Source organism: Pelobates fuscus, chromosome 3 (genome assembly GCF_036172605.1).
Source record: "Pelobates fuscus isolate aPelFus1 chromosome 3, aPelFus1.pri, whole genome shotgun sequence".
NCBI lineage: Eukaryota > Metazoa > Chordata > Amphibia > Anura > Pelobatidae > Pelobates > Pelobates fuscus.
Window position 1 is genome coordinate 374,557,196 of NC_086319.1, and position 14,651 is coordinate 374,571,846.

The 14,651-nt window shown below is 40.9% G+C and overlaps 9 non-coding genes across 9 annotated transcripts; all 9 read right to left on the minus strand.

Moving 5' to 3' along the window:
- Positions 1–992: 992 nt before the first annotated feature.
- TRNAM-CAU (transfer RNA methionine (anticodon CAU)) lies at positions 993–1,065 on the minus strand. Its single transcript has one exon. It is a non-coding gene; the product is annotated as a tRNA-Met (tRNA).
- Positions 1,066–1,554: 489 nt separating this feature from the next.
- TRNAM-CAU (transfer RNA methionine (anticodon CAU)) lies at positions 1,555–1,627 on the minus strand. Its single transcript has one exon. It is a non-coding gene; the product is annotated as a tRNA-Met (tRNA).
- A 939-nt stretch (positions 1,628–2,566) lies between these two features.
- Positions 2,567–2,639, minus strand: TRNAM-CAU (transfer RNA methionine (anticodon CAU)). Its single transcript has one exon. It is a non-coding gene; the product is annotated as a tRNA-Met (tRNA).
- Positions 2,640–4,028: 1,389 nt separating this feature from the next.
- TRNAM-CAU (transfer RNA methionine (anticodon CAU)) lies at positions 4,029–4,101 on the minus strand. The gene has a single exon. It is a non-coding gene; the product is annotated as a tRNA-Met (tRNA).
- A 1,051-nt stretch (positions 4,102–5,152) lies between these two features.
- On the minus strand, positions 5,153–5,225 carry TRNAM-CAU (transfer RNA methionine (anticodon CAU)). The gene has a single exon. It is a non-coding gene; the product is annotated as a tRNA-Met (tRNA).
- A 378-nt stretch (positions 5,226–5,603) lies between these two features.
- TRNAM-CAU (transfer RNA methionine (anticodon CAU)) lies at positions 5,604–5,676 on the minus strand. Its single transcript has one exon. It is a non-coding gene; the product is annotated as a tRNA-Met (tRNA).
- Positions 5,677–7,176: 1,500 nt separating this feature from the next.
- Positions 7,177–7,249, minus strand: TRNAM-CAU (transfer RNA methionine (anticodon CAU)). The gene has a single exon. It is a non-coding gene; the product is annotated as a tRNA-Met (tRNA).
- A 1,340-nt stretch (positions 7,250–8,589) lies between these two features.
- Positions 8,590–8,662, minus strand: TRNAM-CAU (transfer RNA methionine (anticodon CAU)). The gene has a single exon. It is a non-coding gene; the product is annotated as a tRNA-Met (tRNA).
- A 940-nt stretch (positions 8,663–9,602) lies between these two features.
- Positions 9,603–9,675, minus strand: TRNAM-CAU (transfer RNA methionine (anticodon CAU)). The gene has a single exon. It is a non-coding gene; the product is annotated as a tRNA-Met (tRNA).
- Between the last annotated feature and the right edge of the window lie 4,976 nt (positions 9,676–14,651).

Here is a 14,651-nt window from a genome sequence, read left to right on the forward strand (position 1 = left end):
CTCACGACCTTCAGATTATGAGACTGACGCGCTACCTACTGCGCTAACAAGGCAACTTGCGCCATGGGTTTTTATAGTCTTCTGGGATACATGCATATAGTGAACGTTTGTTCTAAAATAAAATGAAATGGGTGTATATTCCAAACAAGCTTTATAGCCTTCTCACACATTTGGGGCACCTATTCTAGTGCAGTTAATTAGTGTCATACTACTTGTTACAAACAAAAAAAATAGACAGCAGAATAGACACAGGGACTTAGAAATCAGGAGGCTGAAATTATCCAAAGGCGATCCCCAAGACACATTTTGATGCTGAGCTTCTCTTTCATCCCAATTAGAATGGGTTGCAGAGTGGCAAAAATTCATACTTGCGAAACAAGGAATATTCTTCACACAAAGTGTCCCATCCTCTAACTTGTCTAGATATGATTTTATGGAATTTTGCCAATGCATGGTCCTGTCCTGAAGGGATTGTTGCTCAAGGAAACTGTTTGATTGGTGTGAACACATGCTGGATTTCTCTATTTCTTACAAAATATACATGCCCTTTGTGAGGATCGAACTCACGACCTTCAGATTATGAGACTGACGCGCTACCTACTGCGCTAACAAGGCAACTTACGCCAAAGGTTTTTATAGTCTTCAGGGATACATGCATATAGTGAACGTTTGTTCTAAAATAAAATGAAATGGGTGTATATTTCAAAGGAGGAGGTAGAGGCTGAAATTATCGAAAGGCGATCCCCAAGACACATTTTGATGCTGAGCTTCTCTTTCATCCCAATTAGAATGGGTTGCAGAGTGGCAAAAATTCATACTGGAGTAACAAGGAATATTCTTCACACAAAGTGTCCCATCCTCTAACTTGTCTAGATATGATTTCATGAAATTTTGCCAATATATGGTCCTGTCCTGAAGGGATTGTTGCGCAAGGAAACTGTTTGATTGGTGTGAACACATGCTGGATTTCTCTATTTCTTACAAAATATACATGCCCTGTGTGAGGATCGAACTCACGACCTTCAGATTATGAGACTGACGCGCTACCTACTGCGCTAACAAGGCAACTTGCGCCATGGGTTTTTATAGTCTTCTGGGATACATGAATATAGTGAACGTTTGTTCTAAAATAAAATGAAATGGGTGTATATTCCAAACAAGCTTTATAGCCTTCTCACACATTTGGGGCACCTATTCTAATGCAGTTAATTAGTGTCATACTACTTGTTACAAACAAAAAAAATAGACAGCAGAATAGACACAGGGACTTAGAAATCAGGAGGCTGAAATTATCCAAAGGCGATCCCCAAGACACATTTTGATGCTGAGCTTCTCTTTCATCCCAATTAGAATGGGTTGCAGAGTGGCAAAAATTCATACTTGCGAAACAAGGAATATTCTTCAAACAAAGTGTCCCATCCTCTAACTTGTCTAGATATGATTTCATGGAATTTTGCCAATGTATGGTCCTGTCCTGAAGGGATTGTTGCTCAAGGAAACTGTTTGATTGGTGTGAACACATGCTGGATTTCTCTATTTCTTACAAAATATACATGCCCTGTGTGAGGATCGAACTCACGACCTTCAGATTATGAGACTGACGCGCTACCTACTGCGCTAACAAGGCAACTTGCGCCATGGGTTTTTATAGTCTTCTGGGATACATGCATATAGTGAACGTTTGTTCTAAAATAAAATGAAATGAGTGTATATTCCAAAGGAGGAGGTGGAGGCTGAAATTATCGAAAGGCGATCCCCAAGACACATTTTGATGCTGAGCTTCTCTTTCATCCCAATTAGAATGGGTTGCAGAGTGGCAAAAATTCATACTGGAGTAACAATGAATATTCTTCACACAAAGTGTCCCATCCTCTAACTTGTCTAGATATGATTTCATGAAATTTTGCCAATATATGGTCCTGTCCTGAAGGGATTGTTGCTCAAGGAAACTGTTTGATTGGTGTGAACACATGCTGGATTTCTCTATTCCTTACAAAATATATATGCCCTGTGTGAGGATCGAACTGACGACCTTCAGATTATGAGACTGACGCGCTACCTACTGCGCTAACAAGGCAACTTACGCCATGGGTTTTTATAGTCTTCTGGGATACATGAATATAGTGAACGTTTGTTCTAAAATAAAATGAAATGGGTGTATATTCCAAACAAGCTTTATAGCCTTCTCAAACATTTGGGGCACCTATTCTAGTGCAGTTAATTACTGTCATACTACTTGTTACAAACAAAAACAATAGACAGCAGAATAGACACAGGGACTTAGAAATCAGGAGGCTGAAATTATCCAAAGGCGATCCCCAAGACACATTTTGATGCTGAGCTTCTCTTTCATCCCAATTAGAATGGGTTGCAGAGTGGCAAAAATTCATACTTGCGAAACAAGGAATATTCTTCAAACAAAGTGTCCCATCCTCTAACTTGTCTAGATATGATTTCATGGAATTTTGCCAATGTATGGTCCTGTCCTGAAGGGATTGTTGCTCAAGGAAACTGTTTGATTGGTGTGAACACATGCTGGATTTCTCTATTTCTTACAAAATATACATGCCTTGTGTGAGGATCGAACTCACGACCTTCAGATTATGAGACTGACGCGCTACCTACTGCGCTAACAAGGCAACTTGCGCCATGGGTTTTTATAGTCTTCTGGGATACATGCATATAGTGAACGTTTGTTCTAAAATAAAATGAAATGGGTGTATATTCCAAAGGAGGAGGTGGAGGCTGAAATTATCGAAAGGCGATCCCCAAGACACATTTTGATGCTGAGCTTCTCTTTCATCCCAATTAGAATGGGTTGCAGAGTGGCAAAAAATCATACTGGAGTAACAAGGAATATTCTTCACACAAAGTGTCCCATCCTCTAACTTGTCTAGATATGATTTCATGAAATTTTGCCAATATATGGTCCTGTCCTGAAGGGATTGTTGCTCAAGGAAACTGTTTGATTGGTGTGAACACATGCTGGATTTCTCTATTCCTTACAAAATATATATGCCCTGTGTGCGGATCGAACTGACGACCTTCAGATTATGAGACTGACGCGCTACCTACTGCGCTAACAAGGCAACTTACGCCATGGGTTTTTAGAGTCTTCTGGGATACATGAATATAGTGAACGTTTGTTCTAAAATAAAATGAAATGGGTGTATATTCCAAACAAGCTTTATAGCCTTCTCACACATTTGGGGCACCTATTCTAGTGCAGTTAATTAGTGTCATACTACTTGTTACAAACAAAAAAAATAGACAGCAGAATAGACACAGGGACTTAGAAATCAGGAGGCTGAAATTATCCAAAGGCGATCCCCAAGACACATTTTGATGCTGAGCTTCTCTTTCATCCCAATTAGAATGGGTTGCAGAGTGGCAAAAATTCATACTGGAGTAACAAGGAATATTCTTCAAACAAAGTGTCCCATCCTCTAACTTGTCTAGATATGATTTCATGGAATTTTGCCAATGTATGGTCCTGTCCTGAAGGGATTATTGCTCAAGGAAACTGTTTGATTGGTGTGAACACATGCTGGATTTCTCTATTTCTTACAAAATATACATGCACTGTGTGAGGATCGAACTCACGACCTTCAGATTATGAGACTGACGCGCTACCTACTGCGCTAACAAGGCAACTTGCGCCATGGGTTTTTATAGTCTTCTGGGATACATGCATATAGTGAACGTTTGTTCTAAAATAAAATGAAATGGGTGTATATTCCAAAGGAGGAGGTGGAGGCTGAAATTATCGAAAGGCGATCCCCAAGACACATTTTGATGCTGAGCTTCTCCTTCATCCCAATTAGAATGGGTTGCAGAGTGGCAAAAATTCATACTGGAGTAACAAGGAATATTCTTCACACAAAGTGTCCCATCCTCTAACTTGTCTAGATATGATTTCATGAAATTTTGCCAATATATGGTCCTGTCCTGAAGGGATTGTTGCGCAATGAAACTGTTTGATTGGTGTGAACACATGCTGGATTTCTCTATTCCTTACAAAATTTACATGCCCTGTGTGAGGATCGAACTCACGACCTTCAGATTATGAGACTGACGCGCTACCTACTGCGCTAACAAGGCAACTTACGCCATGGGTTTTTATAGTCTTCTGGGATACATGAATATAGTGAACGTTTGTTCTAAAATAAAATGAAATGGGTGTATATTCCAAACAAGCTTTATAGCCTTCTCACACATTTGGGGCACCTATTCTAGTGCAGTTAATTAGTGTCATACTACTTGTTACAAACAAAAAAAATAGACAGCAGAATAGACACAGGGACTTAGAAATCAGGAGGCTGAAATTATCCAAAGGCGATCCCCAAGACACATTTTGATGCTGAGCTTCTCTTTCATCCCAATTAGAATGGGTTGCAGAGTGGCAAAAATTCATACTTGCGAAACAAAGAATATTCTTCAAACAAAGTGCCCCATCCTCTAACTTGTCTAGATATGATTTCATGGAATTTTGCCAATATATGGTCCTGTCCTGAAGGGATTGTTGCTCAAGGAAACTGTTTGATTGGTGTGAACACATGCTGGATTTCTCTATTTCTTACAAAATATACATGCCCTGTGTGAGGATCGAACTGACGACCTTCAGATTATGAGACTGACGCGCTACCTACTGCGCTAACAAGGCAACTTACGCCATGGGTTTTTATAGTCTTCTGGGATACATGAATATAGTGAACGTTTGTTCTAAAATAAAATGAAATGGGTGTATATTCCAAACAAGCTTTATAGCCTTCTCACACATTTGGGGCACCTATTCTAGTGCAGTTAATTAGTGTCATACTACTTGTTACAAACAAAAACAATAGACAGCAGAATAGACACAGGGACTTAGAAATCAGGAGGCTGAAATTATCCAAAGGCGATCCCCAAGACACATTTTGATGCTGAGCTTCTCTTTCATCCCAATTAGAATGGGTTGCAGAGTGGCAAAAATTCATACTTGCGAAACAAGGAATATTCTTCAAACAAAGTGTCCCATCCTCTAACTTGTCTAGATATGATTTCATGGAATTTTGCCAATGTATGGTCCTGTCCTGAAGGGATTGTTGCTCAAGGAAACTGTTTGATTGGTGTGAACACATGCTGGATTTCTCTATTTCTTACAAAATATACATGCCCTGTGTGAGGATCGAACTCACGACCTTCAGATTATGAGACTGACGCGCTACCTACTGCGCTAACAAGGCAACTTGCGCCATGGGTTTTAATAGTCTTCTGGGATACATGCATATAGTGAACGTTTGTTCTAAAATAAAATGAAATGGGTGTATATTCCAAAGGAGGAGGTGGAGGCTGAAATTATCGAAAGGCGATCCCCAAGACACATTTTGATGCTGAGCTTCTCTTTCATCCCAATTAGAATGGGTTGCAGAGTGGCAAAAATTCATACTGGAGTAACAAGGAGTATTCTTCACACAAAGTGTCCCATCCTCTAACTTGTCTACATATGATTTCATGAAATTTTGCCAATATATGGTCCTGTCCTGAAGGGATTGGTTGCTCAAGGAAACTGTTTGATTGGTGTGAACACATGCTGGATTTCTCTATTCCTTACATAATATACATGCCTTGTGTGAGGATCGAACTCACGACCTTCAGATTATGAGACTGACGCGCTACCTACTGCGCTAACAAGGCAACTTACGCCATGGGTTTTTATAGTCTTCTGGGATACATGAATATAGTGAACGTTTGTTCTCAAATAAAATGAAATGGGTGTATATTCCAAACAAGCTTTATAGCCTTCTCACACATTTGGGGCACCTATTCTAGTGCAGTTAATTACTGTCATACTACTTGTTACAAACAAAAAAATAGACAGCAGAATAGACACAGGGACTTAGAAATCAGGAGGCTGAAATTATCCAAAGGCGATCCCCAAGACACATTTTGATGCTGAGCTTCTCTTTCATCCCAATTAGAATGGGTTGCAGAGTGGCAAAAATTCATACTTGCGAAACAAGGAATATTCTTCAAATAAAGTGTCCCATCCTCTAACTTGTCTAGATATGATTTCATGGAATTTTGCCAATGTATGGTCCTGTCCTGAAGGGATTGTTGCTCAAGGAAACTGTTTGATTGGTGTGAACACATGCTGGATTTCTCTATTTCTTACAAAATATACATGCCCTGTGTGAGGATTGAACTCACGACCTTCAGATTATGAGACTGACGCGCTACCTACTGCGCTAACAAGGCAACTTGCGCCATGGGTTTTTATAGTCTTCTGGGATACATGCATATAGTTAACGTTTGTTCTAAAATAAAATGAAATGGGTGTATATTCCAAAGGAGGAGGTGGAGGCTGAAATTATCGAAAGGCGATCCCCAAGACCCATTTTGATGCTGAGCTTCTCTTTCATCCCAATTAGAATGGGTTGCAGAGTGGCAAAAATTCATACTGGAGTAACAAGGAATATTCTTCACACAAAGTGTCCCATCCTCTAACTTGTCTAGATATGATTTCATGGAATTTTGCCAATGTATGGTCCTGTCCTGAAGGGATTGTTGCTCAAGGAAACTGTTTGATTGGTGTGAACACATGCTGGATTTCTCTATTCCTTACATAATATACATGCTCTGTGTGAGGATCGAACTCACGACCTTCAGATTATGAGACTGACGCGCTACCTACTGCGCTAACAAGGCAACTTGCGCCATGGGTTTTTATAGTCTTCTGGGATACATGAATATAGTGAACGTTTGTTCTAAAATAAAATGAAATGGGTGTATATTCCAAACAAGCTTTATAGCCTTCTCACACATTTGGGGCACCTATTCTAGTGCAGTTAATTAGTGTCATACTACTTGTTACAAACAAAAAAAATAGACAGCAGAATAGACACAGGGACTTAGAAATCAGGAGGTTGAAATTATCCAAAGGCGATCCCCAAGACACATTTTGATGCTGAGCTTCTCTTTCATCCCAATTAGAATGGGTTGCAGAGTGGCAAAAATTCATACTTGCGAAACAAGGAATATTCTTCAAACAAAGTGTCCCATCCTCTAACTTGTCTAGATATGATTTCATGGAATTTTGCCAATGTATGGTCCTGTCCTGAAGGGATTGTTGCTCAATGAAACTGTTTGATTGGTGTGAACACATGCTGGATTTCTCTATTTCTTACAAAATATACATGCCCTGTGTGAGGATCGAACTCACGACCTTCAGATTATGAGACTGACGCGCTACCTACTGCGCTAACAAGGCAACTTGCACCAAGGGTTTTTATAGTCTTCTGGGATACCTGCATATAGCTTTTTAGCCTTCTCACACATTTGGGGCACCTATTCTAGTGCAGTTAATTAGTGTCATACTACTTGTTACAAACAAAAAAAATAGACAGCAGAATAGACACAGGGACTTAGAAATCAGGAGGTTGAAATTATCCAAAGGCGATCCCCAAGACACATTTTGATGCTGAGCTTCTCTTTCATCCCAATTAGAATGGGTTGCAGAGTGGCAAAAATTCATACTTGCGAAACAAGGAATATTCTTCAAACAAAGTGTCCCATCCTCTAACTTGTCTAGATATGATTTCATGGAATTTTGCCAATGTATGGTCCTGTCCTGAAGGGATTGTTGCTCAATGAAACTGTTTGATTGGTGTGAACACATGCTGGATTTCTCTATTTCTTACAAAATATACATGCTCTGTATGAGGATCGAACTCACGACCTTCAGATTATGAGACTGACGCGCTACCTACTGCGCTAACAAGGCAACTTGCGCCATGGGTTTTTATAGTCTTCTGGGATACATGCATATAGTGAACGTTTGTTCTAAAATAAAATGAAATGGGTGTATATTCCAAAGGAGGAGGTGGAGGCTGAAATTATCGAAAGGCGATCCCCAAGACACATTTTGATGCTGAGCTTCTCTTTCATCCCAATTAGAATGGGTTGCAGAGTGGCAAAAATTCATACTGGAGTAACAAGGAATATTCTTCACACAAAGTGTCCCATCCTCTAACTTGTCTAGATATGATTTCATGAAATTTTGCCAATATATGGTCCTGTCCTGAAGGGATTGTTGCTCAAGGAAACTGTTATATTGGTGTGAACACATGCTGGATTTCTCTATTCCTTACAAAATATACATGCACTGTGTGAGGATCGAACTCACGACCTTCAGATTATGAGACTGACGCGCTACCTACTGCGCTAACAAGGCAACTTGCACCATGGGTTTTTATAGACTTCTGGGATACATGCATATAGTGAACGTTTGTTCTAAAATAAAATGAAATGGGTGTATATTCCAAAGGAGGAGGTGGAGGCTGAAATTATCGAAAGGCGATCCCCAAGACACATTTTGATGCTGAGCTTCTCTTTCATCCCAATTAGAATGGGTTGCAGAGTGGCAAAAATTCATACTTGCGAAACAAGGAATATTCTTCAAACAAAGTGTCCCATCCTCTAACTTGTCTAGATATGATTTCATGGAATTTTGCCAATGTATGGTCCTGTCCTGAAGGGATTGTTGCTCAAGGAAACTGTTTGATTGGTGTGAACACATGCTGGATTTCTCTATTTCTTACAAAATATACATGCCCTGTGTGAGGATCGAACTCACGACCTTCAGATTATGAGACTGACGCGCTACCTACTGCGCTAACAAGGCAACTTGCGCCATGGGTTTTTATAGTCTTCTGGGATACATGCATATAGTGAACGTTTGTTCTAAAATAAAATGAAATGGGTGTATATTCCAAAGGAGGAGGTGGAGGCTGAAATTATCGAAAGGCGATCCCCAAGACACATTTTGATGCTGAGCTTCTCTTTCATCCCAATTAGAATGGGTTGCAGAGTGGCAAAAATTCATACTGGAGTAACAAGGAATATTCTTCACACAAAGTGTCCCATCCTCTAACTTGTCTAGATATGATTTCATGAAATTTTGCCAATATATGGTCCTGTCCTGAAGGGATTGTTGCTCAAGGAAACTGTTTGATTGGTGTGAACACATGCTGGATTTCTCTATTCCTTACAAAATATACATGCCTTGTGTGAGGATCGAACTCACGACCTTCAGATGATGAGACTGACGCGCTACCTACTGCGCTAACAAGGCAACTTACGCCATAGGTTTTCATAGTCTTTTGGGATACATGAATATAGTGAACGTTTGTTCTAAAATAAAATGAAATGGGTGTATATTCCAAACAAGCTTTATAGCCTTCTCACACATTTGGGGCACCTATTCTAGTGCAGTTAATTAGTGTCATACTACTTGTTACAAACAAAAAAAAATAGACAGCAGAATAGACACAGGGACTTAGAAATCAGGAGGCTGAAATTATCCAAAGGCGATCCCCAAGACACATTTTGATGCTGAGCTTCTCTTTCATCTCAATTAGAATGGGTTGCAGAGTGGCAAAAATTCAAACATGCGAAACAAGGAATATTCTTCAAACAAAGTATCCCATTCTCTAACTTGTCTATATATGATTTCATGGAATTTTGCCAAGGTATGGTCCTGTCCTGAAGGGATTGTTGCTCAAGGAAACTGTTTGATTGGTGTGAACACATGCTGGATTTCTCTATTTCTTACAAAATATACATGCCCTGTGTGAGGATCGAACTCACGACCTTCAGATTATGAGACTGACGCGCTACCTACTGCGCTAACAAGGCAACTTACACCATAGGTTTTTTATAGACTTCCGGGATACATGCATATAGTGAACGTTTGTTCTAAAATAAAATGAAATGGGTGTATATTCCAAAGGAGGAGGTGGAGGCTGAAATTATCGAAAGGCGATCCCCAAGACACATTTTGATGCTGAGCTTCTCTTTCATCCCAATTAGAATGGGTTGCAGAGTGGCAAAAATTTATACTGGAGTAACAAGGAATATTCTTCACACAAAGTGTCCCATCCTCTAACTTTTCTAGATATGATTTCATGAAATTTTGCCAATATATGGTCCTGTCCTGAAGGGATTGTTGCTCAAGGAAACTGTTTGATTGGTGTGAACACATGCTGGATTTCTCTATTCCTTACAAAATATACATGCCCTGTGTGAGGATCGAACTCACGACCTTCAGATTATGAGACTGACGCGCTACCTACTGCGCTAACAAGACAATTTACGCCATAGCTGTTTATAGTCTTCTGGGATACATGCATATAGTGAACGTTTGTTCTAAGATAAAATGAAATGGGTGTATATTCCAAACAAGCTTTATAGCCTTCTCACACATTTGGGGCACCTATTCTAGTGCAGTTAATTAGTGTCATATTACTTGTTACAAACAAAAAAAAATAGACAGCAGAATAGACACAGGGACTTAGCAATCAGGCATAAGGGTTTTTAATCTGCCCTATGGAACTGTAAAATGAAGATAGATAACCTTCACACTATTTTGCACTTCTCCAAACCACAATGATAGACCTACAATTTATTTTGTGCTCACCAGTTCCTATTTGGATTTCTTCTGGACATTACTCTAGTAGCATGGTTTCTTTATAATAAGCATAACAAAGGCATAGGACCTCGGCATATTTTATAAACATAGCTTTTGGGGTGCTTATATCATGAATTGAGTTTACCACGTGCTGTTTGTATCGTCTTTGAAATGCATGGGGAGGTGGAGGCTGAAATTATGGAAAGGCGATCCCCAAGAAACATTTTGATGCTGAGCTTCTCTTTCATTCCAAGTTGAATGGGTTGCAGAGTGGCAAAAATTCATACTTGCGTAACAATGAATATTCTTCAATCAAAGTGTCCCATCCTCTAACTTGTCTAGATATGATTTCATGGAATTTTGCCAATATATGGTCCTGTCCTGAAGGGATTGTTGCTCAAGGAAACTTTTTGATTGGTGTGAACACATGCTGGATTTCTCTATTCCTTACAAAATATACATGCCCTGTGTGAGGATCGAACTCACGACCTTCAGATTATGAGACTAACGCGCTACCTACTGCGCTAACAAGGCAACTTACGCCATAGCTGTTTATAGTCTTCTGGGATACATGCATATAGTGAACGTTTGTTCTAAGATAAAATGAAATGGGTGTATATTCCAAACAAGCTTTATAGCCTTCTCACACATTTGGGGCACCTATTCTAGTGCAGTTAATTAGTGTCATATTACTTGTTACAAACAAAAAAAAATAGACAGCAGAATAGACACAGGGACTTAGCAATCAGGCATAAGGGTTTTTAATCTGCCCTATGGAACTGTAAAATGAAGATAGATAACCTTCACACTATTTTGCACTTCTACAAACCACAATGATAGACCTACAATTTATTTTGTGCTCACCAGTTCCTATTTGGATTTCTTCTGGACATTACACTAGTAGCATGGTTTCTTTATAATAAGCATAACAAAGGCATAGGACCTCGGCATATTTTATAAACATAGCTTTTGGGGTGCTTATATCATGAATTGAGTTTACCACGTGCTGTTTGTATCGTCTTTGAAATGCATGGGGAGGTGGTGTCAGGGTACCTGTGGTCTCTACCTCCGAAAGAGGTAGAGACTTAGCTGTTCCTCCATCCAGACGGTCTGATGGCTCCCTTCCCCGCGGTCTATCCGGTCATGCTAGGCCGGCCGCGAGGGAGTGACTGCCTTTTACAGCATCTAGGCAGGAAGTAGTCATCAGGACACTCCCCCGGAACGACCTGTCAGTCAATTGCTGCAGGACCAATCAGGACGCCTCGGAGGCGTGGTTACTGCTCTGAACAGGGTATTTAACAGAGCTTCTTTCATTAGCTCATTGCCCTGTCGTGGTTCTAGCTTGTTCTAGTCACTCAGTGCTTGTGTATTCTATTATCCCTTTTGGTTTTGACCCGGCTTGTTTACCTTACTCTGCTTATCTCTGTTACCCTTGATTCGGCTTGTCTCTCGCTTACCTGTCTTCTGTTACCCTCGACCTCGGCTTGTCTTTGACCATTCTATACTGTACTATTTACGTTAGTCCGGCCATTCTAAGGTCCGGTATACGTATCTGGCTACTGTTTGTACTCTGCGTGTTGGATCCCTGTCCCGATCCTGGCATTACGACAGGGCCAATGGATCCTGCAAGTACAAACAGTCAGCTGGCTGCTCCTGATCCTAGGTTTGAAGCCATGGATCACAGAATGGATCAGATGGCGCTTGCGCTACAGGCTCTATTAGCTTGTGCCAATAACCCACCAGAGGAGATACGTAATACCCCTGTTTCTCCTGTCGGTTCAGGCCTAGAGGTAGCCACAGTGGGTGCTTCTTCTCACATTACCCCCCCAGTACGCTATGGTGGGGCTCCTGAGAAGTGTCGTGGTTTTTTAAACCAAATTAGTATCCACTTTGAATTGCAACCTCGCTCTTATCCTACAGATAGGGCAAAAGTAGGATTTATTATCACCCTACTCATTGAGAAAGCTCTGAGATGGGCCAACCCACTATGGGAGAACGATAATCCATTAGTTTATAACTATAACGCATTTGTAGCTGCTTTTAGAAGAACATTTGACCCTCCAGGTAGAAAGGTTAATGCAGCCAGATTACTGTTGCGCCTGAGACAGGAGAACCAAACACTGGTGGATTATGCACTAGAGTTCAGGTCTCTGGCGGCAGAAATCAAGTGGAATGAGCAGGCGTATATGGATGTATTTTTGAATGGCCTATCTGATGTAATCCTTGATGAGGTTGCTACCAGAGAACTCCCTGAGAATTTAGAAGATTTAATTTCGTTCATCTCTCGTATAGATGAACGTCTAAGAGAGAGACAGAACACGAGAGAGAGGAACCAGAGACCTTCTTTTAGGTTAGCTCCCGCTGTTCCAAGTCCTGACTCCACGATATCTTTGCTTACTGAACCTATGCAGATAGGGTATACCCGCCTCTCTGAGGAGGAAAGACTGCACAGGAGAAGAGAGGGTTTGTGTATGTATTGTGGAGCCAAGGGTCATTTACTCTCGAACTGTTCTAACCGCCCGGGAAACGCTCGCACCTAAGTCTCTCTAGAGGACAGGCCTTGGGTGTTTCTATTTTGTCCTCTACTCCTGATTATAAAGATCACAGGCTTCTGCTACCAGTTTCCTTAACTTGGGGGAAGGAAGTAGTAAGGGCTATGGCATTGATAGATTCCGGTGCTGCTGAGAATTTTATCGACCAAGCCTTTGCTAGTAAGAACAATTTCCCATCCCAGCTAAGGGAGACACCTTTGGCCGTTGAGGCCATAGATGGTAGACCACTACTAGACCCCGTTATCTTTCGTGAGACCATACCCATTAATTTAAATGTTGGTATCCTACATGTGGAGAATTTATCTCTTCTGCTCATTTCGTCTCCTTCCGTTCCCATAGTTCTGGGGTACCCATGGTTGAAAAAACATAACCCTATTATCGATTGGGAGTTAGGAGAGATACTCTCGTGGGGCCAGGGCTGCCAGGATCGGTGTTTGTGCAAGGTTTCTCCATTTGCTAATATTAATACAAAAAGAGAAGTCCTGCGCTTAGTCCCATGCTGGACCAGCTGCAATGACTACAATACACATCAGCCCCAATATATAGTAAAAACCAAAGTAAAGAAAATGTTACTTGCGCTTTCTCCTTAATCCCTATGTATATTTAGACAAATGGAGGTCATTTAGTTGCTCCAATGGCCATTGGAGGTAAGGCCCGCCTGCCAACGTCAAGGCAGACCCCCCTAAGCGGGTCCTAACACTGACCCTTCAGCCTGCTTCCTTGAGCTTCTGGCAAAAATATCTCTAATGAGACAGAAAGGGGTATTTTTTATATACACCCCTATACTTATTAACCCTTAATAGGGAACACATGGGATGGGCAGCAGCATTGTAACCAGGCTGTGTGATACAAAGTAAATACAAATACAAAAAGAGAAGTCCTGCGCTTAGTCCCATGCTGGACCAACTGCAATGACTACAATACACATCAGCCCCAATATATAGTAAAAACCAAAGTAAAGAAAATGTTACTTGCGCTTTCTCCTTAATCCCTATGTATATTTAGACAAATGGAGGTCATTTAGTTGCTCCAATGGCCATTGGAGGTAAGGCCCGCCTGCCAACGTCAAGGCAGACCCCCCTAAGCGGGTCCTAACACTGACCCTTCAGCCTGCTTCCTTGAGCTTCTGGCAAAAATATCTCTAATGAGACAGAAAGGGGTATTTTTTATATACACCCCTATACTTATTAACCCTTAATAGGGAACACATGGGATGGGCAGCAGCATTGTAACCAGGCTGTGTGATACAAAGTAAATACAAATACAAAAAGAGAAGTCCTGCGCTTAGTCCCATGCTGGACCAGCTGCAATGACTACAATACACATCAGCCCCAATATATAGTAAAAACCAAAGTAAAGAAAATGTTACTTGCGCTTTCTCCTTAATCCCTATGTATATTTAGACAAATGGAGGTCATTTAGTTGCTCCAATGGCCATTGGAGGTAAGGCCCGCCTGCCAACGTCAAGGCAGACCCCCCTAAGCTAATATTAACATACCGGAGAATCCTATTCAGTCCACAGAAAGACAAATACCAGACCTTTACCTAGACTTAAGGGCAGTGTTTGACAAGAAGAATGCCGATTCTTTGCCTCCACACAGGTCATTTGACTGTAAGATTAAGCTTCTACCCGGCACTATGCCTCCGAGGGG